The 20,825-nt window shown below is 42.8% G+C and overlaps 63 non-coding genes across 63 annotated transcripts; all 63 read left to right on the top strand.

Moving 5' to 3' along the window:
• Nucleotides 1-30: 30 nt before the first annotated feature.
• On the top strand, nt 31-103 carry trnak-cuu (transfer RNA lysine (anticodon CUU)). Its single transcript has one exon. It is a non-coding gene; the product is annotated as a tRNA-Lys (tRNA).
• A 267-nt stretch (nt 104-370) lies between these two features.
• trnak-uuu (transfer RNA lysine (anticodon UUU)) lies at nt 371-443 on the top strand. The gene has a single exon. It is a non-coding gene; the product is annotated as a tRNA-Lys (tRNA).
• Nucleotides 444-710: 267 nt separating this feature from the next.
• On the top strand, nt 711-783 carry trnak-cuu (transfer RNA lysine (anticodon CUU)). Its single transcript has one exon. It is a non-coding gene; the product is annotated as a tRNA-Lys (tRNA).
• A 97-nt stretch (nt 784-880) lies between these two features.
• trnak-uuu (transfer RNA lysine (anticodon UUU)) lies at nt 881-953 on the top strand. Its single transcript has one exon. It is a non-coding gene; the product is annotated as a tRNA-Lys (tRNA).
• A 97-nt stretch (nt 954-1,050) lies between these two features.
• trnak-uuu (transfer RNA lysine (anticodon UUU)) lies at nt 1,051-1,123 on the top strand. The gene has a single exon. It is a non-coding gene; the product is annotated as a tRNA-Lys (tRNA).
• Nucleotides 1,124-1,389: 266 nt separating this feature from the next.
• Nucleotides 1,390-1,462, top strand: trnak-cuu (transfer RNA lysine (anticodon CUU)). Its single transcript has one exon. It is a non-coding gene; the product is annotated as a tRNA-Lys (tRNA).
• A 98-nt stretch (nt 1,463-1,560) lies between these two features.
• Nucleotides 1,561-1,633, top strand: trnak-uuu (transfer RNA lysine (anticodon UUU)). Its single transcript has one exon. It is a non-coding gene; the product is annotated as a tRNA-Lys (tRNA).
• Nucleotides 1,634-1,899: 266 nt separating this feature from the next.
• On the top strand, nt 1,900-1,972 carry trnak-uuu (transfer RNA lysine (anticodon UUU)). Its single transcript has one exon. It is a non-coding gene; the product is annotated as a tRNA-Lys (tRNA).
• Nucleotides 1,973-5,581: 3,609 nt separating this feature from the next.
• Nucleotides 5,582-5,654, top strand: trnak-uuu (transfer RNA lysine (anticodon UUU)). Its single transcript has one exon. It is a non-coding gene; the product is annotated as a tRNA-Lys (tRNA).
• A 97-nt stretch (nt 5,655-5,751) lies between these two features.
• On the top strand, nt 5,752-5,824 carry trnak-uuu (transfer RNA lysine (anticodon UUU)). The gene has a single exon. It is a non-coding gene; the product is annotated as a tRNA-Lys (tRNA).
• A 97-nt stretch (nt 5,825-5,921) lies between these two features.
• On the top strand, nt 5,922-5,994 carry trnak-uuu (transfer RNA lysine (anticodon UUU)). The gene has a single exon. It is a non-coding gene; the product is annotated as a tRNA-Lys (tRNA).
• A 96-nt stretch (nt 5,995-6,090) lies between these two features.
• trnak-cuu (transfer RNA lysine (anticodon CUU)) lies at nt 6,091-6,163 on the top strand. The gene has a single exon. It is a non-coding gene; the product is annotated as a tRNA-Lys (tRNA).
• Nucleotides 6,164-6,260: 97 nt separating this feature from the next.
• On the top strand, nt 6,261-6,333 carry trnae-uuc (transfer RNA glutamic acid (anticodon UUC)). Its single transcript has one exon. It is a non-coding gene; the product is annotated as a tRNA-Glu (tRNA).
• A 267-nt stretch (nt 6,334-6,600) lies between these two features.
• On the top strand, nt 6,601-6,673 carry trnak-uuu (transfer RNA lysine (anticodon UUU)). The gene has a single exon. It is a non-coding gene; the product is annotated as a tRNA-Lys (tRNA).
• Nucleotides 6,674-6,770: 97 nt separating this feature from the next.
• Nucleotides 6,771-6,843, top strand: trnak-cuu (transfer RNA lysine (anticodon CUU)). Its single transcript has one exon. It is a non-coding gene; the product is annotated as a tRNA-Lys (tRNA).
• A 98-nt stretch (nt 6,844-6,941) lies between these two features.
• On the top strand, nt 6,942-7,014 carry trnak-uuu (transfer RNA lysine (anticodon UUU)). The gene has a single exon. It is a non-coding gene; the product is annotated as a tRNA-Lys (tRNA).
• Nucleotides 7,015-7,281: 267 nt separating this feature from the next.
• On the top strand, nt 7,282-7,354 carry trnak-uuu (transfer RNA lysine (anticodon UUU)). The gene has a single exon. It is a non-coding gene; the product is annotated as a tRNA-Lys (tRNA).
• A 267-nt stretch (nt 7,355-7,621) lies between these two features.
• Nucleotides 7,622-7,694, top strand: trnak-cuu (transfer RNA lysine (anticodon CUU)). The gene has a single exon. It is a non-coding gene; the product is annotated as a tRNA-Lys (tRNA).
• A 607-nt stretch (nt 7,695-8,301) lies between these two features.
• Nucleotides 8,302-8,374, top strand: trnak-uuu (transfer RNA lysine (anticodon UUU)). Its single transcript has one exon. It is a non-coding gene; the product is annotated as a tRNA-Lys (tRNA).
• Nucleotides 8,375-8,471: 97 nt separating this feature from the next.
• trnak-cuu (transfer RNA lysine (anticodon CUU)) lies at nt 8,472-8,544 on the top strand. The gene has a single exon. It is a non-coding gene; the product is annotated as a tRNA-Lys (tRNA).
• Nucleotides 8,545-8,811: 267 nt separating this feature from the next.
• Nucleotides 8,812-8,884, top strand: trnak-uuu (transfer RNA lysine (anticodon UUU)). Its single transcript has one exon. It is a non-coding gene; the product is annotated as a tRNA-Lys (tRNA).
• Nucleotides 8,885-9,151: 267 nt separating this feature from the next.
• Nucleotides 9,152-9,225, top strand: trnak-cuu (transfer RNA lysine (anticodon CUU)). The gene has a single exon. It is a non-coding gene; the product is annotated as a tRNA-Lys (tRNA).
• Nucleotides 9,226-9,662: 437 nt separating this feature from the next.
• On the top strand, nt 9,663-9,735 carry trnak-uuu (transfer RNA lysine (anticodon UUU)). The gene has a single exon. It is a non-coding gene; the product is annotated as a tRNA-Lys (tRNA).
• Nucleotides 9,736-10,172: 437 nt separating this feature from the next.
• Nucleotides 10,173-10,245, top strand: trnak-cuu (transfer RNA lysine (anticodon CUU)). The gene has a single exon. It is a non-coding gene; the product is annotated as a tRNA-Lys (tRNA).
• Nucleotides 10,246-10,342: 97 nt separating this feature from the next.
• Nucleotides 10,343-10,415, top strand: trnak-uuu (transfer RNA lysine (anticodon UUU)). Its single transcript has one exon. It is a non-coding gene; the product is annotated as a tRNA-Lys (tRNA).
• Nucleotides 10,416-10,512: 97 nt separating this feature from the next.
• Nucleotides 10,513-10,585, top strand: trnak-uuu (transfer RNA lysine (anticodon UUU)). Its single transcript has one exon. It is a non-coding gene; the product is annotated as a tRNA-Lys (tRNA).
• Nucleotides 10,586-10,682: 97 nt separating this feature from the next.
• trnak-uuu (transfer RNA lysine (anticodon UUU)) lies at nt 10,683-10,755 on the top strand. The gene has a single exon. It is a non-coding gene; the product is annotated as a tRNA-Lys (tRNA).
• Nucleotides 10,756-11,022: 267 nt separating this feature from the next.
• Nucleotides 11,023-11,095, top strand: trnak-cuu (transfer RNA lysine (anticodon CUU)). Its single transcript has one exon. It is a non-coding gene; the product is annotated as a tRNA-Lys (tRNA).
• A 267-nt stretch (nt 11,096-11,362) lies between these two features.
• Nucleotides 11,363-11,435, top strand: trnak-uuu (transfer RNA lysine (anticodon UUU)). Its single transcript has one exon. It is a non-coding gene; the product is annotated as a tRNA-Lys (tRNA).
• A 97-nt stretch (nt 11,436-11,532) lies between these two features.
• On the top strand, nt 11,533-11,605 carry trnak-uuu (transfer RNA lysine (anticodon UUU)). Its single transcript has one exon. It is a non-coding gene; the product is annotated as a tRNA-Lys (tRNA).
• Nucleotides 11,606-11,702: 97 nt separating this feature from the next.
• trnak-cuu (transfer RNA lysine (anticodon CUU)) lies at nt 11,703-11,775 on the top strand. The gene has a single exon. It is a non-coding gene; the product is annotated as a tRNA-Lys (tRNA).
• A 437-nt stretch (nt 11,776-12,212) lies between these two features.
• trnak-uuu (transfer RNA lysine (anticodon UUU)) lies at nt 12,213-12,285 on the top strand. Its single transcript has one exon. It is a non-coding gene; the product is annotated as a tRNA-Lys (tRNA).
• A 437-nt stretch (nt 12,286-12,722) lies between these two features.
• On the top strand, nt 12,723-12,795 carry trnak-cuu (transfer RNA lysine (anticodon CUU)). The gene has a single exon. It is a non-coding gene; the product is annotated as a tRNA-Lys (tRNA).
• Nucleotides 12,796-13,062: 267 nt separating this feature from the next.
• On the top strand, nt 13,063-13,135 carry trnak-cuu (transfer RNA lysine (anticodon CUU)). The gene has a single exon. It is a non-coding gene; the product is annotated as a tRNA-Lys (tRNA).
• A 97-nt stretch (nt 13,136-13,232) lies between these two features.
• Nucleotides 13,233-13,305, top strand: trnak-uuu (transfer RNA lysine (anticodon UUU)). The gene has a single exon. It is a non-coding gene; the product is annotated as a tRNA-Lys (tRNA).
• Nucleotides 13,306-13,402: 97 nt separating this feature from the next.
• On the top strand, nt 13,403-13,475 carry trnak-uuu (transfer RNA lysine (anticodon UUU)). The gene has a single exon. It is a non-coding gene; the product is annotated as a tRNA-Lys (tRNA).
• A 97-nt stretch (nt 13,476-13,572) lies between these two features.
• On the top strand, nt 13,573-13,645 carry trnak-cuu (transfer RNA lysine (anticodon CUU)). Its single transcript has one exon. It is a non-coding gene; the product is annotated as a tRNA-Lys (tRNA).
• Nucleotides 13,646-13,742: 97 nt separating this feature from the next.
• trnak-cuu (transfer RNA lysine (anticodon CUU)) lies at nt 13,743-13,815 on the top strand. Its single transcript has one exon. It is a non-coding gene; the product is annotated as a tRNA-Lys (tRNA).
• A 97-nt stretch (nt 13,816-13,912) lies between these two features.
• On the top strand, nt 13,913-13,985 carry trnak-uuu (transfer RNA lysine (anticodon UUU)). The gene has a single exon. It is a non-coding gene; the product is annotated as a tRNA-Lys (tRNA).
• A 437-nt stretch (nt 13,986-14,422) lies between these two features.
• On the top strand, nt 14,423-14,495 carry trnak-uuu (transfer RNA lysine (anticodon UUU)). The gene has a single exon. It is a non-coding gene; the product is annotated as a tRNA-Lys (tRNA).
• Nucleotides 14,496-14,592: 97 nt separating this feature from the next.
• Nucleotides 14,593-14,665, top strand: trnak-uuu (transfer RNA lysine (anticodon UUU)). The gene has a single exon. It is a non-coding gene; the product is annotated as a tRNA-Lys (tRNA).
• A 97-nt stretch (nt 14,666-14,762) lies between these two features.
• Nucleotides 14,763-14,835, top strand: trnak-cuu (transfer RNA lysine (anticodon CUU)). Its single transcript has one exon. It is a non-coding gene; the product is annotated as a tRNA-Lys (tRNA).
• Nucleotides 14,836-15,272: 437 nt separating this feature from the next.
• Nucleotides 15,273-15,345, top strand: trnak-uuu (transfer RNA lysine (anticodon UUU)). Its single transcript has one exon. It is a non-coding gene; the product is annotated as a tRNA-Lys (tRNA).
• A 437-nt stretch (nt 15,346-15,782) lies between these two features.
• trnak-cuu (transfer RNA lysine (anticodon CUU)) lies at nt 15,783-15,855 on the top strand. Its single transcript has one exon. It is a non-coding gene; the product is annotated as a tRNA-Lys (tRNA).
• A 267-nt stretch (nt 15,856-16,122) lies between these two features.
• On the top strand, nt 16,123-16,195 carry trnak-cuu (transfer RNA lysine (anticodon CUU)). The gene has a single exon. It is a non-coding gene; the product is annotated as a tRNA-Lys (tRNA).
• A 97-nt stretch (nt 16,196-16,292) lies between these two features.
• trnak-uuu (transfer RNA lysine (anticodon UUU)) lies at nt 16,293-16,365 on the top strand. The gene has a single exon. It is a non-coding gene; the product is annotated as a tRNA-Lys (tRNA).
• Nucleotides 16,366-16,462: 97 nt separating this feature from the next.
• trnak-uuu (transfer RNA lysine (anticodon UUU)) lies at nt 16,463-16,535 on the top strand. The gene has a single exon. It is a non-coding gene; the product is annotated as a tRNA-Lys (tRNA).
• A 97-nt stretch (nt 16,536-16,632) lies between these two features.
• On the top strand, nt 16,633-16,705 carry trnak-cuu (transfer RNA lysine (anticodon CUU)). Its single transcript has one exon. It is a non-coding gene; the product is annotated as a tRNA-Lys (tRNA).
• A 97-nt stretch (nt 16,706-16,802) lies between these two features.
• Nucleotides 16,803-16,875, top strand: trnak-cuu (transfer RNA lysine (anticodon CUU)). Its single transcript has one exon. It is a non-coding gene; the product is annotated as a tRNA-Lys (tRNA).
• Nucleotides 16,876-16,972: 97 nt separating this feature from the next.
• On the top strand, nt 16,973-17,045 carry trnak-uuu (transfer RNA lysine (anticodon UUU)). The gene has a single exon. It is a non-coding gene; the product is annotated as a tRNA-Lys (tRNA).
• Nucleotides 17,046-17,482: 437 nt separating this feature from the next.
• Nucleotides 17,483-17,555, top strand: trnak-uuu (transfer RNA lysine (anticodon UUU)). Its single transcript has one exon. It is a non-coding gene; the product is annotated as a tRNA-Lys (tRNA).
• Nucleotides 17,556-17,652: 97 nt separating this feature from the next.
• Nucleotides 17,653-17,725, top strand: trnak-uuu (transfer RNA lysine (anticodon UUU)). The gene has a single exon. It is a non-coding gene; the product is annotated as a tRNA-Lys (tRNA).
• A 97-nt stretch (nt 17,726-17,822) lies between these two features.
• On the top strand, nt 17,823-17,895 carry trnak-cuu (transfer RNA lysine (anticodon CUU)). Its single transcript has one exon. It is a non-coding gene; the product is annotated as a tRNA-Lys (tRNA).
• A 437-nt stretch (nt 17,896-18,332) lies between these two features.
• trnak-uuu (transfer RNA lysine (anticodon UUU)) lies at nt 18,333-18,405 on the top strand. Its single transcript has one exon. It is a non-coding gene; the product is annotated as a tRNA-Lys (tRNA).
• A 437-nt stretch (nt 18,406-18,842) lies between these two features.
• Nucleotides 18,843-18,915, top strand: trnak-cuu (transfer RNA lysine (anticodon CUU)). Its single transcript has one exon. It is a non-coding gene; the product is annotated as a tRNA-Lys (tRNA).
• Nucleotides 18,916-19,182: 267 nt separating this feature from the next.
• On the top strand, nt 19,183-19,255 carry trnak-cuu (transfer RNA lysine (anticodon CUU)). The gene has a single exon. It is a non-coding gene; the product is annotated as a tRNA-Lys (tRNA).
• Nucleotides 19,256-19,352: 97 nt separating this feature from the next.
• trnak-uuu (transfer RNA lysine (anticodon UUU)) lies at nt 19,353-19,425 on the top strand. The gene has a single exon. It is a non-coding gene; the product is annotated as a tRNA-Lys (tRNA).
• Nucleotides 19,426-19,522: 97 nt separating this feature from the next.
• trnak-uuu (transfer RNA lysine (anticodon UUU)) lies at nt 19,523-19,595 on the top strand. The gene has a single exon. It is a non-coding gene; the product is annotated as a tRNA-Lys (tRNA).
• Nucleotides 19,596-19,692: 97 nt separating this feature from the next.
• trnak-uuu (transfer RNA lysine (anticodon UUU)) lies at nt 19,693-19,765 on the top strand. Its single transcript has one exon. It is a non-coding gene; the product is annotated as a tRNA-Lys (tRNA).
• Nucleotides 19,766-19,862: 97 nt separating this feature from the next.
• trnak-cuu (transfer RNA lysine (anticodon CUU)) lies at nt 19,863-19,935 on the top strand. Its single transcript has one exon. It is a non-coding gene; the product is annotated as a tRNA-Lys (tRNA).
• Nucleotides 19,936-20,032: 97 nt separating this feature from the next.
• trnak-cuu (transfer RNA lysine (anticodon CUU)) lies at nt 20,033-20,105 on the top strand. Its single transcript has one exon. It is a non-coding gene; the product is annotated as a tRNA-Lys (tRNA).
• A 97-nt stretch (nt 20,106-20,202) lies between these two features.
• Nucleotides 20,203-20,275, top strand: trnak-uuu (transfer RNA lysine (anticodon UUU)). The gene has a single exon. It is a non-coding gene; the product is annotated as a tRNA-Lys (tRNA).
• A 437-nt stretch (nt 20,276-20,712) lies between these two features.
• Nucleotides 20,713-20,785, top strand: trnak-uuu (transfer RNA lysine (anticodon UUU)). Its single transcript has one exon. It is a non-coding gene; the product is annotated as a tRNA-Lys (tRNA).
• The last annotated feature ends 40 nt before the right edge of the window (nt 20,786-20,825 follow it).

Genomic DNA, 20,825 nt, shown 5'->3' with positions numbered 1-20,825 from the left:
TGAAAAAAGGCAAATTTGTATACACACAGGGCCTGAGTAGCTCAGATGGTAGAGCATCAGACTCTTAATCTGAGGGTCCAGGGTTCAAGTCCCTGCTCAGGTGTGACTTTGTCCTTTTCAACATCAGTCTGACTTTATCTGATGAAGTGATAGGGGAACTTCCAAACTTTTGAAAAAAGGCAAAATTGTTCACTCACAGGGCCTGAGTAGCTCAGATGGTAGAGCATCAGACTTTTAATCTGAGGCTCCAGGGTTCAAGTCCCTGCTCAGGTGTGACTTTGACCTTTTCAACATCAGTCTGACTTTATCAGATGAAGTGGTAGGGGAACATTCAAACTTTGGAATAAAGGCAAAGTACTTAAGTGGAAGGGCCTGAGTAGCTCAGATGGTAGAGCATCAGACTTTTAATCTGAGGGTCCAGGGTTCAAGTCCCTGCTCAGGTGTAACTTTGTCCTTTTCAACATCAGTCTGACTGTATATGATGAAGTGTTAGGGGAACTTTCAAACTTTGGAAACAAGGCAAAATTGCATATTCACAGGGCCTGAGTAGCTCAGATGGTAGAGCATCAGACTTTTAATCTGAGGGTCCAGGGTTCATTTCCCTGTTCAGGTGTGACTCTGTCCTTTTCAACATCAGTTTGACTTTATCTGATGAAGTGGTAGGGGAACTTCCAAACTTTTGAAAAAAGGCAAATTTGTATACACACAGGGCCTGAGTAGCTCAGATGGTAGAGCATCAGACTCTTAATCTGAGTGTCCAGGGTTCAAGTCCCTGCTCAGGTGTGACTTCGTCCTTTTCAACATCAGTCTGACTTTATCTGATGAAGTGGTAGGGGAACTTCCAAACTTTTGAAAAAAGGCAAAATTGTACACTCTCAGGGCCTGAGTAGCTCAGATGGTAGAGCTTCAGACTTTTAATCTGAGGGTCCAGGGTTCAAGTCCCTGCTTAGGTGTGACTTTGACCTTTTCAACATCAGTCTGACTTTATCAGATGAAGTGGTAGGCGAACATTCAAACTTTGGAATAAAGGCAAAGTACATAAGTGGAAGGGCCTGAGTAGCTCAGATGGTAGAGCATCAGACTTTTAATCTGAGGGTCCAGGGTTCAAGTCCCTGCTCAGGTGTAACTTTGTCCTTTTCAACACCAGTCTGACTGTATATGATGAAGTGGTAGGGGAACTTTCAAACTTTGGAAACAAGGCAAAATTGCATATTCACAGGGCCTGAGTAGCTCAGATGGTAGAGCATCAGACTTTTAATCTGAGGGTCCAGGGTTAAGTCCCTGTTCAGGTGTGACTCTGTCCTTTTCAACATCAGTCTGACTTTATCTGATGAAGTGGTAGGGGAACTTCCAAACTTTTGAAAAAAGGCAAATTTGTATACACACAGGGCCTGAGTAGCTCAGATGGTAGAGCATCGGACTCTTAATCTGAGGGTCCAGGGTTCAAGTCCCTGCTCAGGTGTGACTTTGTCCTTTTCAACATCAGTCTGACTTTATCTGAAGAAGTGGTAGGGGAACTTCCAAACTTTTGAAAAAAAGGCAAAATTGTACACTCACAGGGCCTGAGTAGCTCAGATGGTAGAGCATCAGACTTTTAATCTGAGGGTCCAGGGTTCAAGTCCCTGCTTAGGTGTGACTTTGACCTTTTCAACATCAGTCTGACTTTATCAGATGAAGTGGTAGGGGAACATTCAAACTTTGGAATAAAGGCAAAGTACATAAGTAGAAGGGACTGAAAGCTCAGATGGTAGAGCATCAGACTTTAAATCTGAGCGTCCAGGGTTCAAGTCCCTGCTCAGGTGTAACTTTGTCCTTTTCAACATCAGTCTGACTGTATATGATGAAGTGGTAGGGGAACTTTCAAACTTTGGAAACAAGGCAAAATTGCATATTCACAGGGCCTGAGTAGCTCAGATGGTAGAGCATCAGACTTTTAATCTGAGGGTCCAGGGTTCAAGTCCCTGTTCAGGTGTGACTCTGTCCTTTTCAACATCAGTCTGACTGTATATGATGAAGTGGTAGGGGAACTTTCAAACTTTGGAAACAAGGCAAAATTGCATATTCACAGGGCCTGAGTAGCTGTCAGGTTCATTAATAATTACCTTCGTCCGTAATTATCAATAACTGCAGGAAGACATCTTATTCAATTATTGACATTTAATTAAATAGAAATGGATACAACAGGTAAAAGCCTCCGGAGGGGAGCATTACAGCAAGTGTCCCTTACAACTTCCGAACGTCTCCCCGAATAGACGTTTTCGTCCCATTCTTATGGTCACAAGTTACAGAGTTGTTGATCATTCCATCACGTATGAGTAAAAACAACATCTGGGACTACAATAACAATCAAAGTATTTTACTAATAACAAAAACAGGGACTAGACCTAACAACATTTAGATTAGAGTAATTATACAACCTCCTTGACCTAAGAATCATATAATATAATCATATAATCGTTACATACAGAAAAACCCGAAGTGTACGGTTACATAACGATAACAATATTCTTGTTATTGTCCGAATAGCCCTGTCCTCGTCACCAAGGGCCCACCAAATCTCAAGGACCCAGATTGGGTGGATTGTTTGTATAACCATCCTGGAACAGGCTGTCTAGGTTAAAGATGACTTGGTGTGACCTCAACACTTTTGAAAAACAGAAAGAGAATGATTTAACAAAGTAATGAATTAATACAGAGAAAAGAAAGAGAATGATTTAATAAAGAAATGAATTAATATAACTATTATAATAGTAAAACAGAATAAACCCAACATTCCCCCGTTTTTATAATATGTATGTTATTAGTCATTTCTTAGTAATCACTAAATGGTAATGTCGGGTGACTGTGATTTTTCCCTGTGCCCAAATACAACGCTTTTTAGAGAAGACAACCATTAAAACGTCAAATTAACCCCTCTTCCGATATTCAACTACATCACAATATTTTTTCCAAGACCCCATATATCCAGAATATGTATGCTGCAAGCACAACAATATGGCAAAAACCCATTTTCTGCCCTCAAGTTTGCTTCAGCACCCCCAAGGCCAATTATTATTATTATAATGTCTTCACGGAAAGGATCACAAAATTTTAGTCGTTTACACGGTCCGAACGCTCCCGAAAGCCCAACACAGTTAAATCGTCTGCCCCGCGGCCCACATGTTTCACTCCCATCTAATCAGCAGCCGCTGCACCAGAAACGCTTCCCCCGCAGTCGACACATTTTTTTGGCAAGTCTAGAGCATAATAAAAACACAGGTGACATTCCCTGCTAAAATTTAAATGATCATTTTGTATATATTCTTTTGTCTTTTTAAACACCATCTTCCCGTTAGCGGACGGGATCAAAAACCAAGCTGCAATAAGCCATCACATTGCTGTAAATTGACAGTACATATAGGTTATATTAACAAAGCACCACCAGCACTTGGAAATAACCATTCTAATTGTTGTTATACAAGCCCAAGCATCACAAAAAACCCAATTTATTGTAATCACAAAACGTCATACCCGGATTAACCAAATCAAATACCAGTGTCCCCATTAATTTTCTAGCTCCCTTTATTTTTGTTAAACTTCCTCCGCGCCCGTCACCTATCTCGGTAAATATTTTCCCCGTCAGCCGAGGAGGCCCCGCTATTTTTTCCTTACCAAACAGTACTTTCCCGCCGCCACGGTCTTAAATATATCCCCGTTATCCGAGGGAGCCCCCACTATTTTCCCAAAATAGTATTTTTTAACTTCTCCCCGGCCTTATTTCGCCATTAGTGTCTGTGGAACAAGCTGTTACACTTTTATCCACTCACATATTATTTATATATGTATATTACCTCCATTAGTGTCTGTGGAACAAGCTGTTACACTTTTATCCACTCACATATTATTTATATATGTATATTACCTCTATGCATTAGTGCATATATTATCCTGCATTTTATGCATTTTAAGCTGGCCAGCAAACCCATATTTATTTATCCATAAATATAGCTGTGTAATATTTTTAAAGCGCTTTGTCTTTCCAATTTTTTCCAATCCTTACAAGTTAGACGTATTTTTTTGGATCGTCATCCAAACCCGCCTTACAACACGTGTTTCCCATATTTTACTTTTATTTTTTGTAGTGAGTTCGTGTGCCTCACACAGTTAACTCTATTATTTATTATTATTATTAATATTATTATTATCTATTCGACTGTATCGACTGTATCTCCTAGGCCTTTCCTAATTTTACTGCAGAAACCACACAAACACCATACAACGTATATTCGTGCCTACCCTTTAGACACAGGACACTCCCCGGCCTCAATATTGTACCTCTAGTACAATACATTCGTGCCTACCCCTGAGACACAGGACACTTTCCAGCAAAGTGCCCCACCGTACCTGCCATTGACTAGTATAAACACAGGGTTTTATCGCCGTCACCCAGGACGCGAAACCAGCCCAACAATGGGCCTCACATACAATGTCCCTTTAACGCATTTGTAAACACCTTCACAACATGCAGACATTAATGTGGACTTACCCGAGATCCATCAGATGTCTCCCTCCAGCAGGAAAAGTCTTCAACCGCCGAGAATCCAGGCGCCCCCGTCGAAAAACTCCGGCCCACCAAGGGTTTTGAAGACGCCGTGCGCACGGTCACTTACCAGATGTCGAACAGCAGCGCCTGGGTTCTCGCTCCGGTATATTGACCTCCATGGCTCAGAAGGACCAAAATGTCAGGTTCATTAATAATTACCTTCGTCCGTAATTATCAATAACTGCAGGAAGACATCTTATTCAATTATTGACATTTAATTAAATAGAAATGGATACAACAGGTAAAAGCCTCCGGAGGGGAGCATTACAGCAAGTGTCCCTTACAACTTCCGAACGTCTCCCCGAATAGACGTTTTCGTCCCATTCTTATGGTCACAAGTTACAGAGTTGTTGATCATTCCATCACGTATGAGTAAAAACAACATCTGGGACTACAATAACAATCAAAGTATTTTACTAATAACAAAAACAGGGACTAGACCTAACAACATTTAGATTAGAGTAATTATACAACCTCCTTGACCTAAGAATCATATAATATAATCATAATCATATAACCGTTACATACAGAAAAACCCGAAGTGTACGGTTACATAACGATAACAATATTCTTGTTATTGTCCGAATAGCCCTGTCCTCGTCACCAAGGGCCCACCAAATCTCAAGGACCCAGATTGGGTGGATTGTTTGTATAACCATCCTGGAACAGGCTGTCTAGGTTAAAGATGACTTGGTGTGACCTCAACACTTTTGAAAAACAGAAAGAGAATGATTTAACAAAGTAATGAATTAATACAGAGAAAAGAAAGAGAATGATTTAATAAAGAAATGAATTAATATAACTATTATAATAGTAAAACAGAATAAACCCAACAGTAGCTCAGATGGTAGAGCATCAGACTTTTAATCTGAGGGTCCAGGGTTCAAGTCCCTGTTCAGGTGTGACTCTGTCCTTTTCAACATCAGTCTGACTTTATCTGATGAAGTGGTAGGGGAACTTCCAAACTTTGGAAACAAGGCAAAATTGCATATTCACAGGGCCTGAGTAGCTCAGATGGTAGAGCATCAGACTTTTAATCTGAGGGTCCAGGGTTCAAGTCCCTGCTTAGGTGTGACTTTGACCTTTTCAACATCAGTCTGACTTTATCAGATGAAGTGGTAGGGGAACATTCAAACTTTGGAATAAAGGCAAAGTACATAAGTGGAAGGGCCTGAGTAGCTCAGATGGTAGAGCATCAGACTTTTAATCTGAGGGTCCAGGGTTCAAGTCCCTGCTCAGGTGTAACTTTGTCCTTTTCAACATCAGTCTGACTGTATATGATGAAGTGGTAGGGGAACTTTCAAACTTTGGAAACAAGGCAAAATTGCATATTCACAGGGCCTGAGTAGCTCAGATGGTAGAGCATCAGACTTTTAATCTGAGGGTCCAGGGTTCAAGTCCCTGTTCAGGTGTGACTCTGTCTTTTTCAACATCAGTCTGACTTTATCTGATGAAGTGGTAGGGGAACTTCCAAACTTTTGAAAAGGGCAAATTTGTATACACACAGGGCCTGAGTAGCTCAGATGGTAGAGCATCAGACTCTTAATCTGAGGGTCCAGGGTTCAAGTCCCTGCTCAGGTGTGACTTTGTCCTTTTCAACATCAGTCTGACTTTATCTGATGAAGTGGTAGGGGAACTTCCAAACTTTTGAAAAAAGGCAAAATTGTACACTCACAGGGCCTGAGTAGCTCAGATGTTAGAGCATCAGACTTTCAATCTGAGGGTCCAGGATTCAAGTCCCTGCTCAGGTGTGACTTTGACCTTTTCAACATCAGTCTGACTTTATCTGATGAAGTGGTAGGGGAACATTCAAATTTTGGAATAAAGGCATAGTGTTGAAGTGGCAGGGCCTGAGTAGCTCAGATGGTAGAGCATCAGACTTTTAATCTGAGGCTCCAGGGTTCAAGTCCCTGCTCAGATGTGACTTTGACCTTTTCAACATCAGTCTGACTTTATCTGATGAAGTGGTAGGGGAACTTCAAAACTTTGGAAACAAGGCAAAATTGCATATTCACAGGGCCTGAGTAGCTCAGATGGTAGAGCATCAGACTTTTAATCTGAGGGTCCAGGGTTCAAGTCCCTGTTCAGGTGTGACTCTGTCCTTTTCAACATCAGTCTGACTTTATCTGATGAAGTGGTAGGGGAACTTCCAAACTTTTGAAAAAAGGCAAATTTGTATACACACAGGGCCTGAGTAGTTCAGATGGTAGAGCATCAGACTCTTAATCTGAGGGTCCAGGGTTCAAGTCCCTGCTCAGGTGTGACTTTGTCCTTTTCAACATCAGTCTGACTTTATCTGATGAAGTGGTAGGGGAACTTCCAAACTTTTGAAAAAAAGGCAAAATTGTATACTCACAGGGCCTGAGTAGCTCAGATGGTAGAGCATCAGACTTTTAATCTGAGGGTCCAGGGTTCAAGTCCCTGCTTAGGTGTGACTTTGACCTTTTCAACATCAGTCTGACTTTATCAGATGAAGTGGTAGGGGAACATTCAAACTTTGGAATAAAGGCAAAGTACATAAGTGGAAGGGACTGAGTAGCTCAGATGGTGGAGCATCAGACTTTTAATCTGAGGGTCCAGGGTTCAAGTCCCTGCTCAGGTGTAACTTTGTCCTTTTCAACATCAGTCTGACTGTATATGATGAAGTGGTAGGGGAACTTTCAAACTTTGGAAACAAGGCAAAATTGCATATTCACAGGGCCTGAGTAGCTCAGATGGTAGAGCATCAGACTTTTAATCTGAGGGTCCAGGGTTCAAGTCCCTGTTCAGGTGTGACTCTGTCCTTTTCAACATCAGTCTGACTTTATCTGATGAAGTGGTAGGGGAACTTCCAAACTTTGGAAACAAGGCAAAATTGCTTATATTCAGGGCCTGAGTAGCTCAAATGGTAGAGCATCAGACTTTTTATCTGAGGGTCCAGGGTTCAATTCCCTGTTCAGGTGTGACTCTGTCCTTTTCAACATCAGTCTGACTTTATCTGATGAAGTGGTAGGGAAACTTCCAAACTTTTGAAAAAAGGCAAATTTGTATACACATAGGGCCTGAGTAGCTCAGATGGTAGAGCATCAGACTCTTAATCTGAGGGTCCAGGGTTCAAGTCCCTGCTCAAGTGTGACTTTGTCCTTTTCAACATCAGTCTGACTTTATCTGATGAAGTGGTAGGGGAACTTCCAAACTTTTGAAAAAAGGCAAAATTGTACACTCACAGGGCCTGAGTATCTCAGATGGTAGAGCATCAGACTTTTAATCTGAGGGTCCAGGGTTCAAGTCCCTGCTTAGGTGTGACTTTGACCTTTTCAACATCAGTCTGACTTTATCAGATGAAGTGGTAGGGGAACATTCAAACTTTGGAATAAAGGCAAAGTACATAAGTGGAAGGGCCTGAGTAGCTCAGATGGTAGAGCTTCAGACTTTTAATCTGAGGGTCCAGGATTCAAGTCCCTGCTCAGGTGTAACTTTGTCCTTTTCAACATCAGTCTGACTGTATATGATGAAGTGGTAGGGGAACTTTCAAACTTTGGAAACAAGGCAAAATTGCATGTTCACATGGCCTGAGTAGCTCAGATGGTAGAGCATCAGACTTTTAATCTGAGGTTCCAGGGTTCAAGTCCCTGTTCAGGTGTGACTCTGTCCTTTTCAACATCAGTCTGACTTTATCTGATGAAGTGGTAGGGGAACTTCCAAACTTTGGAAACAAGGCAAAATTGCTTATATTCAGGGCCTGAGTAGCTCAGATGGTAGAGCATCAGACTTTTAATCTGAGGGTCCAGGGTTCAATTCCCTGTTCAGGTGTGACTCTGTCCTTTTCAACATCAGTCTGACTTTATCTGATGAAGTGGTAGGGGAACTTCCAAACTTTTGAAAAAAGGCAAATTTGTATACACACAGGGCCTGAGTAGCTCAGATGGTAGAGCATCAGACTCTTAATCTGAGGTTCCAGGGTTCAAGTCCCTGCTCAGGTGTGACTTTGTCCTTTTCAACATCAGTCTGACTTTATCTGATGAAGTGGTAGGGGAACTTCCAAACTTTTGAAAAAAGGCAAAATTGTACACTCACAGGGCCTGAGTAGCTCAGATGGTAGAGCATCAGGCTTTTAATCTGAGGGTCCAGGGTTCAAGTCCCTGCTTAGGTGCGACTTTGACCTTTTCAACATCAGTCTGACTTTATCAGATGAAGTGGTAGGGGAACATTCAAACTTTGGTATAAAGGCAAATTACATAAGTGGAAGGGCCTGAGTAGCTCAGATGGTAGAGCATCAGACTTTTAATCTGAGGGTCCAGGGTTCAAGTCCCTGCTCAGGTGTAACTTTGTCCTTTTCAACATCAGTCTGACTGTATATGATGAAGTGGTAGGGGAACTTTCAAACTTTGGAAACAAGGCAAAATTGCATATTCACAGGGCCTGAGTAGCTCAGATGGTAGAGCATAAGACTTTTAATCTGAGGGTCCAGGGTTCAAGTCCCTGTTCAGGTGTGACTCTGTCCTTTTCAACATCAGTCTGACTTTATCTGATGAAGTGGTAGGGGAACTTCCAAACTTTTGAAAAAAGGCAAATTTATATGCACACAGGGCCTGAGTAGCTCAGATGGTAGAGCATCAGACTCTTAATCTGAAGGGTCCAGGGTTCAAGTCCCTGCTCAGGTGTGACTTTGTCCTTTTCAACATCAGTCTGACTTTATCTGATGAAGTGGTAGGGGAACTTCCAAACTTTTGAAAAAAGGCAAAATTGTACACTCACACGGCCTGAGTAGCTCAGATGTTAGAGCATCAGACTTTTAATCTGAGGCTCCAGGGTTCAAGTCCCTGCTCAGGTGTGACTTTGACCTTTTCAACATCAGTCTGACTTTATCTGATGAAGTGGAAGGGGAACTTCCAAACTTTGGAAACAAGGCAAAATCGCATATTCTCAGGGCCTGAGTAGCTCGGATGGTAGAGCATCAGACTTTTAATCTTAGGGTCCAGGGTTCAATTCCCTGTTCAGGTGTGACTCTGTCCTTTTCAACATCAGTCTGACTTTATCTGATGAAGTGGTAGGGGAACATTCCAACTTTGGAATAAAGGCAAAGTACTTAGTTGACAGAGCCTGAGTAGCTCAGATGGTAGAGCATCAGACTTTTAATCTGATGGTCCAGGGTTCAAGTCCCTGCTCAGGTGTGACTTTGTCGTTTTCAACATCAGTCTGACTTTATCTGATGAAGTGGTAGGGGAACTTCCAAACTTTTGAAAAAAGGCAAATTTGTATACTCACAGGCCCTGAGTAGCTCAGATGGTAGAGCATCAGACTTTTAATCTGAGGGTCCAGGGTTCAAGTCCCTGTTCAGGTGTGTCTCTGTACTTTGCAACATCAGTCTGACTTTATCTGATGAAGTGGTAGGGGAACATTCAAACTTTGGAATAAAGGCAAAAATGCAGGTTGACATGGCCTGAGTAGCTGAGATGGTAGAGCATCAGACTTTTAATTTGAGGGTCCACAGTTCAAGTCCCTGTTCACATGTGATTCTGTCCTTTACCACATCAGTCTGACTGTATCTGATGAAGTGGTAGGGGAACATTCAAACTTTTGAAAAAAGGCAAATTTGTACACACACAGGGCCTGAGTAGCTCAGATGGTAGAGCATCAGACTCTTAATCTGAGGGTCCATGGTTCAAGTCCTTGCTCAGGTGTGACTTTGTCCTTTTCAACATCAGTCTGACTTTATCTGATGAAGTGGTAGGGGAACTTCCAAACTTTTGAAAAAAGGCAAAATTGTACGCTCACAGGGCCTGAGTAGCTCAGATGGTAGAGCATCAGACTTTTAATCTGAGGGTCCAGGGTTCAAGTCCCTGCTTAGGTGTGACTTTGACCTTTTGAACATCAGTCTGACTTTATCAGATGAAGTGGTAGGGGAACATTCAAACTTTGGAATAAAGGCAAAGTACATAAGTGGAAGGGCCTGAGTAGCTCAGATGGTAGAGCATCAGACTTTTAATCTGAGGGTCCAGGGTTCAAGTCCCTGCTCAGGTGTAACTTTGTCCTTTTCAACATCAGTCTGACTGTATATGATGAAGTGGTAGGGGAACTTTCAAACTTTGGAAACAAGGCAAAATTGCATATTCACAGGGCCTGAGTAGCTCAGATGGTAGAGCATCAGACTTTTAATCTGAGGGTCCAGGGTTCAAGTCCCTGTTCAGGTGTGACTCTGTCCTTTTCAACATCAGTCTGACTTTATCTGATGAAGTGGTAGGGGAACTTCCAAACTTTGGAAACAAGGCAAAATTGCTTATATACAGGGCCTGAGTAGCTCAGATGGTAGAGCATCAGACTTTTAATCTGAGGGTCAAGTGTTCAATTCCCTGTTCAGGTGTGACTCTGTCCTTTTCAACATCAGTCTGACTTTATCTGATGAAGTGGTAGGGGAACTTCCAAACTTTTGAAAAAAGGCAAATTTGTATACACACAGGGCCTGAGTAGCTCAGATGGTAGAGCATCAGACTCTTAATCTGAGGGTCCAGGGTTCAAGTCCCTGCTCAGGTGTGACTTTGTCCTTTTCAACATCAGTCTGACTTTATCTGATGAAGTTGTAGGGGAACTTCCAAACTTTTGAAAAAAGGCAACATTGTACGCTCACAGGGCCTGAGTAGCTCAGATGGTAGAGCATCAGACTTTTAATCTGAGGGTCCAAGGTTCAAGTCCCTGCTTAGGTGTGACTTTGACCTTTTCAACATCAGTCTGACTTTATCAGATGAAGTGGTAGGGGAACATTCAAACTTTGGAATAAAGGCAAAGTACATAAGTGGAAGGGCCTGAGTAGCTCAGATGGTAGAGCATCAGACTTTTAATCTGAGGGTCCAGGGTTCAAGTCCCTGCTCAGGTGTAACTTTGTCCTTTTCAACATCAGTCTGACTGTATATGATGAAGTGGTAGGGGAACTTTCAAACTTTGGAAACAAGGCAAAATTGCATATTCACAGGGCCTGAGTAGCTCAGATGGTAGAGCATCAGACTTTTAATCTGAGGGTCCAGGGTTCAAGTCCCTGTTCAGGTGTGACTCTGTCCTTTTCAACATCAGTCTGACTTTATCTGATGAAGTGGTAGGGGAACTTCCAAACTTTTGAAAAAAGGCAAATTTATATGCACACAGGGCCTGAGTAGCTCAGATGGTAGAGCATCAGACTCTTAATCTGAGGGTCCAGGGTTCAAGTCCCTGCTCAGGTGTGACTTTGTCCTTTTCAACATCAGTCTGACTTTATCTGATGAAGTGGTAGGGGAACTTCCAAACTTTTGAAAAAAGGCAAAATTGTACACTCACAGGGCCTGAGTAGCTCAGATGTTAGAGCATCAGACTTTTAATCTGAGGCTCCAGAGTTCAAGTCCCTGCTCAGGTGTGACTTTGACCTTTTCAACATCAGTCTGACTTTATCTGATGAAGTGGAAGGGGAACTTCCAAACTTTGGAAACAAGGCAAAATTGCATATTCTCAGGGCCTGAGTAGCTCAGATGGTAGAGCATCAGACTTTTAATCTTAGGGTCCAGGGTTCAATTCCCTGTTCAGGTGTGACTCTGTCCTTTTCAACATCAGTCTGACTTTATCTGATGAAGTGGTAGGGGAACATTCCAACTTTGGAATAAAGGCAAAGTACTTAGTTGACAGAGCCTGAGTAGCTCAGATGGTAGAGCATCAGACTTTTAATCTGATGGTCCAGGGTTCAAGTCCCTGCTCAGGTGTGACTTTGTCCTTTTCAACATCAGTCTGACTTTATCTGATGAAGTGGTAGGGGAACTTCCAAACTTTTGAAAAAAGGCAAATTTGTATACTCACAGGCCCTGAGTAGCTCAGATGGTAGAGCATCAGACTTTTAATCTGAGGGTCCAGGGTTCAAGTCCCTGTTCAGGTGTGACTCTGTCCTTTGCAACATCAGTCTGACTTTATCTGATGAAGTGGTAGGGGAACATCCAAACTTTGGAATAAAGGCAAAAATGCAGGTTGACATGGCCTGAGTAGCTGAGATGGTAGAGCATCAGACTTTTAATTTGAGGGTCCACAGTTCAAGTCTCTGTTCACATGTGATTCTGTCCTTTTCCACATCAGTCTGACTGTATCTGATGAAGTGGTAGGGGAACATTCAAACTTTTGAAAAAAGGCAAATTTGTACACACACAGGGCCTGAGTAGCTCAGATGGTAGAGCATCAGACTCTTAATCTGAGGGTCCAGGGTTCAAGTCCCTGCTCAGGTGTGACTTTGTCCTTTTCAACATCAGTCTGACTTTATCTGATGAAGTGGTAGGGGAACTTCCAAACTTTTGAAAAAAGGCAAAATTGTACACTCACAGGGCCTGAGTAGCTCAGATGGTAGAGCATTAGACTTTTAATCTGAGGGTCCAGGGTTCAAGTCCCTGCTTAGGTGTGACTTTGACCTTTTCAACATCAGTCTGAATTTATCTGATGAAGTGGTAGGGGAACTTCCAAACTTTTGAAAAAAGGCAAATTTGTATACACACAGGGCCTGAGTAGCTCAGATGGTAGAGCATCAGACTCTTAATTTGAGGGTCCAGGGTTCAAGTCCCTGCTCAGGTGTGACTTTGTCCTTTTCAACATCAGTCTGACTTTATCTGATGAAGTTGTAGGGGAACTTCCAAACTTTTGAAAAAAGGCAAAATTGTACACTCACAGGGCCTGAGTAGCTCAGATGGTAGAGCATCAGACTTTTAATCTGAGGGTCCAGGGTTCAAGTCCCTGTTTAGGTGTGACTTTGACCTTTTCAACATCAGTCTGACTTTATCAGATGAAGTGGTAGGGGAACATTCAAACTTTGGAATAAAGGCAAAGTACATAAGTGGAAGGGCCTGAGTAGCTCAGATGGTAGAGCATCAGACTTTTAATCTGAGGGTCCAGGGTTCAAGTCCCTGTTCAGGTGTGACTCTGTCCTTTTCAACATCAGTCTGACTTTATCTGATGAAGTGGTAGGGGAACTTCCAAACTTTTGAAAAAAGGCAAATTTATATGCACACAGGGCCTGAGTAGCTCAGATGGTAGAGCATCAGACTCTTAATCTGAGGGTCCAGGGTTCAAGTCCCTGCTCAGGTGTGACTTTGTCCTTTTCAACATCAGTCTGACTTTATCTGATGAAGTGGTAGGGGAACATTCAAACTTTTGAAAAAAGGCAAATTTGTACACACACAGGGCCTGAGTAGCTCAGATGGTAGAGCATCAGACTCTTAATCTGAGGGTCCAGGGTTCAAGTCCCTGCTCAGGTGTGACTTTGTCCTTTTCAACATCAGTCTGACTTTATCTGATGTAGTGGTAGGGGAACTTCCAAACTTTTGAAAAAAGGCAAAATTGTACACTCACAGGGCCTGAGTAGCTCAGATGGTAGAGCATCAGACTTTTAATCTGAGGGTCCAGGGTTCAAGTCCCTGCTTAGGTGTGACTTTGACCTTTTCAACATCAGTCTGACTTTATCTGATGAAGTGGTAGGGGAACTTCCAAACTTTTGAAAAAAGGCAAAACTGTACACTCACAGGGCCTGAGTAGCTCAGATGTTAGAGCATCAGACTTTTAATCTGAGGCTCCAGGGTTCAAGTCCCTGCTCAGGTGTGACTTTGACCTTTTCAACATCAGTCTGACTTTATCTGATTAAGTGGAAGGGGAACTTCCAAACTTTGGAAACAAGGCAAAATTGCATATTCTCAGGGCCTGAGTAGCTCAGATGGTAGAGCATCAGACTTTTAATCTTAGGGTCCAGGGTTCAATTCCCTGTTCAGGTGTGACTCTGTCCTTTTCAACATCAGTCTGACTTTATCTGATGAAGTGGTAGGGGAACATTCAAACTTTGGAATAAAGGCAAAGTACATAAGTGGAAGGGCCTGAGTAGCTCAGATGGTAGAGCATCAGACTTTTAATCTGAGGGTCCAGGGTTCAAGTCCCTGCTCAGGTGTAACTTTGTCCTTTTCAACATCAGTCTGACTGTATATGATGAAGTGGTAGGGGAACTTTCAAACTTTGGAAACAAGGCAAAATTGCATATTCACAGGGCCTGAGTAGCTCAGATGGTAGAGCATCAGACTTTTAATCTGAGGGTCCAGGGTTCAAGTCCCTGTTCAGGTGTGACTCTGTCCTTTTCAACATCAGTCTGACTTTATCTGATGAAGTGGTAGGGGAACTTCCAAACTTTTGAAAAAAGGCAAATTTATATGCACACAGGGCCTGAGTAGCTCAGATGGTAGAGCATCAGACTCTTAATCTGAGGGTCCAGGGTTCAAGTCCCTGCTCAGGTGTGACTTTGTCCTTTTCAACATCAGTCTGACTTTATCTGATGAAGTGGTAGGGGAACTTCCAAACTTTTGAAAAAAGGCAAAATTGTACACTCACAGGGCCTGAGTAGCTCAGATGTTAGAGCATCAGACTTTTAATCTGAGGCTCCAGAGTTCAAGTCCCTGCTCAGGTGTGACTTTGACCTTTTCAACATCAGTCTGACTTTATCTGATGAAGTGGAAGGGGAACTTCCAAACTTTGGAAACAAGGCAAAATTGCATATTCTCAGGGCCTGAGTAGCTCAGATGGTAGAGCATCAGACTTTTAATCTTAGGGTCCAGGGTTCAATTCCCTGTTCAGGTGTGACTCTGTCCTTTTCAACATCAGTCTGACTTTATCTGATGAAGTGGTAGGGGAACATTCCAACTTTGGAATAAAGGCAAAGTACTTAGTTGACAGAGCCTGAGTAGCTCAGATGGTAGAGCATCAGACTTTTAATCTGATGGTCCAGGGTTCAAGTCCCTGCTCAGGTGTGACTTTGTCCTTTTCAACATCAGTCTGACTTTATCTGATGAAGTGGTAGGGGAACTTCCAAACTTTTGAAAAAAGGCAAATTTGTATACTCACAGGCCCTGAGTAGCTCAGATGGTAGAGCATCAGACTTTTAATCTGAGGGTCCAGGGTTCAAGTCCCTGTTCAGGTGTGACTCTGTCCTTTGCAACATCAGTCTGACTTTATCTGATGAAGTGGTAGGGGAACATCCAAACTTTGGAATAAAGGCAAAAATGCAGGTTGACATGGCCTGAGTAGCTGAGATGGTAGAGCATCAGACTTTTAATTTGAGGGTCCACAGTTCAAGTCTCTGTTCACATGTGATTCTGTCCTTTTCCACATCAGTCTGACTGTATCTGATGAAGTGGTAGGGGAACATTCAAACTTTTGAAAAAAGGCAAATTTGTACACACACAGGGCCTGAGTAGCTCAGATGGTAGAGCATCAGACTCTTAATCTGAGGGTCCAGGGTTCAAGTCCCTGCTCAGGTGTGACTTTGTCCTTTTCAACATCAGTCTGACTTTATCTGATGAAGTGGTAGGGGAACTTCCAAACTTTTGAAAAAAGGCAAAATTGTACACTCACAGGGCCTGAGTAGCTCAGATGGTAGAGCATTAGACTTTTAATCTGAGGGTCCAGGGTTCAAGTCCCTGCTTAGGTGTGACTTTGACCTTTTCAACATCAGTCTGAATTTATCTGATGAAGTGGTAGGGGAACTTCCAAACTTTTGAAAAAAGGCAAATTTGTATACACACAGGGCCTGAGTAGCTCAGATGGTAGAGCATCAGACTCTTAATTTGAGGGTCCAGGGTTCAAGTCCCTGCTCAGGTGTGACTTTGTCCTTTTCAACATCAGTCTGACTTTATCTGATGAAGTTGTAGGGGAACTTCCAAACTTTTGAAAAAAGGCAAAATTGTACACTCACAGGGCCTGAGTAGCTCAGATGGTAGAGCATCAGACTTTTAATCTGAGGGTCCAGGGTTCAAGTCCCTGTTTAGGTGTGACTTTGACCTTTTCAACATCAGTCTGACTTTATCAGATGAAGTGGTAGGGGAACATTCAAACTTTGGAATAAAGGCAAAGTACATAAGTGGAAGGGCCTGAGTAGCTCAGATGGTAGAGCATCAGACTTTTAATCTGAGGGTCCAGGGTTCAAGTCCCTGTTCAGGTGTGACTCTGTCCTTTTCAACATCAGTCTGACTTTATCTGATGAAGTGGTAGGGGAACTTCCAAACTTTTGAAAAAAGGCAAATTTATATGCACACAGGGCCTGAGTAGCTCAGATGGTAGAGCATCAGACTCTTAATCTGAGGGTCCAGGGTTCAAGTCCCTGCTCAGGTGTGACTTTGTCCTTTTCAACATCAGTCTGACTTTATCTGATGAAGTGGTAGGGGAACATTCAAACTTTTGAAAAAAGGCAAATTTGTACACACACAGGGCCTGAGTAGCTCAGATGGTAGAGCATCAGACTCTTAATCTGAGGGTCCAGGGTTCAAGTCCCTGCTCAGGTGTGACTTTGTCCTTTTCAACATCAGTCTGACTTTATCTGATGTAGTGGTAGGGGAACTTCCAAACTTTTGAAAAAAGGCAAAATTGTACACTCACAGGGCCTGAGTAGCTCAGATGGTAGAGCATCAGACTTTTAATCTGAGGGTCCAGGGTTCAAGTCCCTGCTTAGGTGTGACTTTGACCTTTTCAACATCAGTCTGACTTTATCTGATGAAGTGGTAGGGGAACTTCCAAACTTTTGAAAAAAGGCAAAACTGTACACTCACAGGGCCTGAGTAGCTCAGATGTTAGAGCATCAGACTTTTAATCTGAGGCTCCAGGGTTCAAGTCCCTGCTCAGGTGTGACTTTGACCTTTTCAACATCAGTCTGACTTTATCTGATTAAGTGGAAGGGGAACTTCCAAACTTTGGAAACAAGGCAAAATTGCATATTCTCAGGGCCTGAGTAGCTCAGATGGTAGAGCATCAGACTTTTAATCTTAGGGTCCAGGGTTCAATTCCCTGTTCAGGTGTGACTCTGTCCTTTTCAACATCAGTCTGACTTTATCTGATGAAGTGGTAGGGGAACATTCAAACTTTGGAATAAAGGCAAAGTACATAAGTGGAAGGGCCTGAGTAGCTCAGATGGTAGAGCATCAGACTTTTAATCTGAGGGTCCAGGGTTCAAGTCCCTGCTCAGGTGTAACTTTGTCCTTTTCAACATCAGTCTGACTGTATATGATGAAGTGGTAGGGGAACTTTCAAACTTTGGAAACAAGGCAAAATTGCATATTCACAGGGCCTGAGTAGCTCAGATGGTAGAGCATCAGACTTTTAATCTGAGGGTCCAGGGTTCAAGTCCCTGTTCAGGTGTGACTCTGTCCTTTTCAACATCAGTCTGACTTTATCTGATGAAGTGGTAGGGGAACTTCCAAACTTTTGAAAAAAGGCAAATTTATATGCACACAGGGCCTGAGTAGCTCAGATGGTAGAGCATCAGACTCTTAATCTGAGGGTCCAGGGTTCAAGTCCCTGCTCAGGTGTGACTTTGTCCTTTTCAACATCAGTCTGACTTTATCTGATGAAGTGGTAGGGGAACTTCCAAACTTTTGAAAAAAGGCAAAATTGTACACTCACAGGGCCTGAGTAGCTCAGATGTTAGAGCATCAGACTTTTAATCTGAGGCTCCAGAGTTTAAGTCCCTGCTCAGGTGTGACTTTGACCTTTTCAACATCAGTCTGACTTTATCTGATGAAGTGGAAGGGGAACTTCCAAACTTTGGAAACAAGGCAAAATTGCATATTCTCAGGGCCTGAGTAGCTCAGATGGTAGAGCATCAGACTTTTAATCTTAGGGTCCAGGGTTCAATTCCCTGTTCAGGTGTGACTCTGTCCTTTTCAACATCAGTCTGACTTTATCTGATGAAGTGGTAGGGGAACATTCCAACTTTGGAATAAAGGCAAAGTACTTAGTTGACAGAGCCTGAGTAGCTCAGATGGTAGAGCATCAGACTTTTAATCTGATGGTCCAGGGTTCAAGTCCCTGCTCAGGTGTGACTTTGTCCTTTTCAACATCAGTCTGACTTTATCTGATGAAGTGGTAGGGGTACTTCCAAACTTTTGAAAAAAGGCAAATTTGTATACTCACAGGCCCTGAGTAGCTCAGATGGTAGAGCATCAGACTTTTAATCTGAGGGTCCAGGGTTCAAGTCCCTGTTCAGGTGTGACTCTGTCCTTTGCAACATCAGTCTGACTTTATCTGATGAAGTGGTAGGGGAACATCCAAACTTTGGAATAAAGGCAAAAATGCAGGTTGACATGGCCTGAGTAGCTGAGATGGTAGAGCATCAGACTTTTAATTTGAGGGTCCACAGTTCAAGTCCCTGTTCACATGTGATTCTGTCCTTTTCCACATCAGTCTGACTGTATCTGATGAAGTGGTAGGGGAACATTCAAACTTTTGAAAAAAGGCAAATTTGTACACACACAGGGCCTGAGTAGCTCAGATGGTAGAGCATCAGACTCTTAATCTGAGGGTCCAGGGTTCAAGTCCCTGCTCAGGTGTGACTTTGTCCTTTTCAACATCAGTCTGACTTTATCTGATGAAGTGGTAGGGGAACTTCCAAACTTTTGAAAAAAGGCAAAATTGTACACTCACAGGGCCTGAGTAGCTCAGATGGTAGAGCATTAGACTTTTAATCTGAGGGTCCAGGGTTCAAGTCCCTGCTTAGGTGTGACTTTGACCTTTTCAACATCAGTCTGACTTTATCTGATGAAGTGGTAGGGGAACTTCCAAACTTTTGAAAAAAGGCAAATTTGTATACACACAGGGCCTGAGTAGCTCAGATGGTAGAGCATCAGACTCTTAATTTGAGGGTCCAGGGTTCAAGTCCCTGCTCAGGTGTGACTTTGTCCTTTTCAACATCAGTCTGACTTTATCTGATGAAGTTGTAGGGGAACTTCCAAACTTTTGAAAAAAGGCAAAATTGTACACTCACAGGGCCTGAGTAGCTCAGATGGTAGAGCATCAGACTTTTAATCTGAGGGTCCAGGGTTCAAGTCCCTGTTTAGGTGTGACTTTGACCTTTTCAACATCAGTCTGACTTTATCAGATGAAGTGGTAGGGGAACATTCAAACTTTGGAATAAAGGCAAAGTACATAAGTGGAAGGGCCTGAGTAGCTCAGATGGTAGAGCATCAGACTTTTAATCTGAGGGTCCAGGGTTCAAGTCCCTGCTCAGGTGTAACTTTGTCCTTTTCAACATCAGTCTGACTGTATATGATGAAGTGGTAGGGGAACTTTCAAACTTTGGAAACAAGGCAAAATTGCATATTCACAGGGCCTGAGTAGCTCAGATGGTAGAGCATCAGACTTTTAATCTGAGGGTCCAGGGTTCAAGTCCCTGTTCAGGTGTGACTCTGTCCTTTTCAACATCAGTCTGACTTTATCTGATGAAGTGGTAGGGGAACTTCCAAACTTTTGAAAAAAGGCAAATTTATATGCACACAGGGCCTGAGTAGCTCAGATGGTAGAGCATCAGACTCTTAATCTGAGGGTCCAGGGTTCAAGTCCCTGCTCAGGTGTGACTTTGTCCTTTTCAACATCAGTCTGACTTTATCTGATGAAGTGGTAGGGGAACATTCAAACTTTTGAAAAAAGGCAAATTTGTACACACACAGGGCCTGAGTAGCTCAGATGGTAGAGCATCAGACTCTTAATCTGAGGGTCCAGGGTTCAAGTCCCTGCTCAGGTGTGACTTTGTCCTTTTCAACATCAGTCTGACTTTATCTGATGTAGTGGTAGGGGAACTTCCAAACTTTTGAAAAAAGGCAAAATTGTACACTCACAGGGCCTGAGTAGCTCAGATGGTAGAGCATCAGACTTTTAATCTGAGGGTCCAGGGTTCAAGTCCCTGCTTAGGTGTGACTTTGACCTTTTCAACATCAGTCTGACTTTATCTGATGAAGTGGTAGGGGAACTTCCAAACTTTTGAAAAAAGGCAAAATTGCACACTCACAGGGCCTGAGTAGCTCAGATGTTAGAGCATCAGACTTTTAATCTGAGGCTCCAGGGTTCAAGTCCCTGCTCAGGTGTGACTTTGACCTTTTCAACATCAGTCTGACTTTATCTGATGAAGTGGAAGGGGAACTTCCAAACTTTGGAAACAAGGCAAAATTGCATATTCTCAGGGCCTGAGTAGCTCAGATGGTAGAGCATCAGACTTTTAATCTTAGGGTCCAGGGTTCAATTCCCTGTTCAGGTGTGACTCTGTCCTTTTCAACATCAGTCTGACTTTATCTGATGAAGTGGTAGGGGAACATTCCAACTTTGGAATAAAGGCAAAGTACTTAGGTGACAGAGCCTGAGTAGCTCAGATGGTAGAGCATCAGACTTTTAATCTGATGGTCCAGGGTTCAAGTCCCTGCTCAGGTGTGACTTTGTCCTTTTCAACATCAGTCTGACTTTATCTGAT

Source organism: Stigmatopora nigra, chromosome 16, assembly GCF_051989575.1.
Source record: "Stigmatopora nigra isolate UIUO_SnigA chromosome 16, RoL_Snig_1.1, whole genome shotgun sequence".
Taxonomy (NCBI): domain Eukaryota; kingdom Metazoa; phylum Chordata; class Actinopteri; order Syngnathiformes; family Syngnathidae; genus Stigmatopora; species Stigmatopora nigra.
The sequence above is the reverse complement of the archived record's forward strand: the minus strand, read 5'-3'. Positions and strand labels throughout refer to the sequence as shown.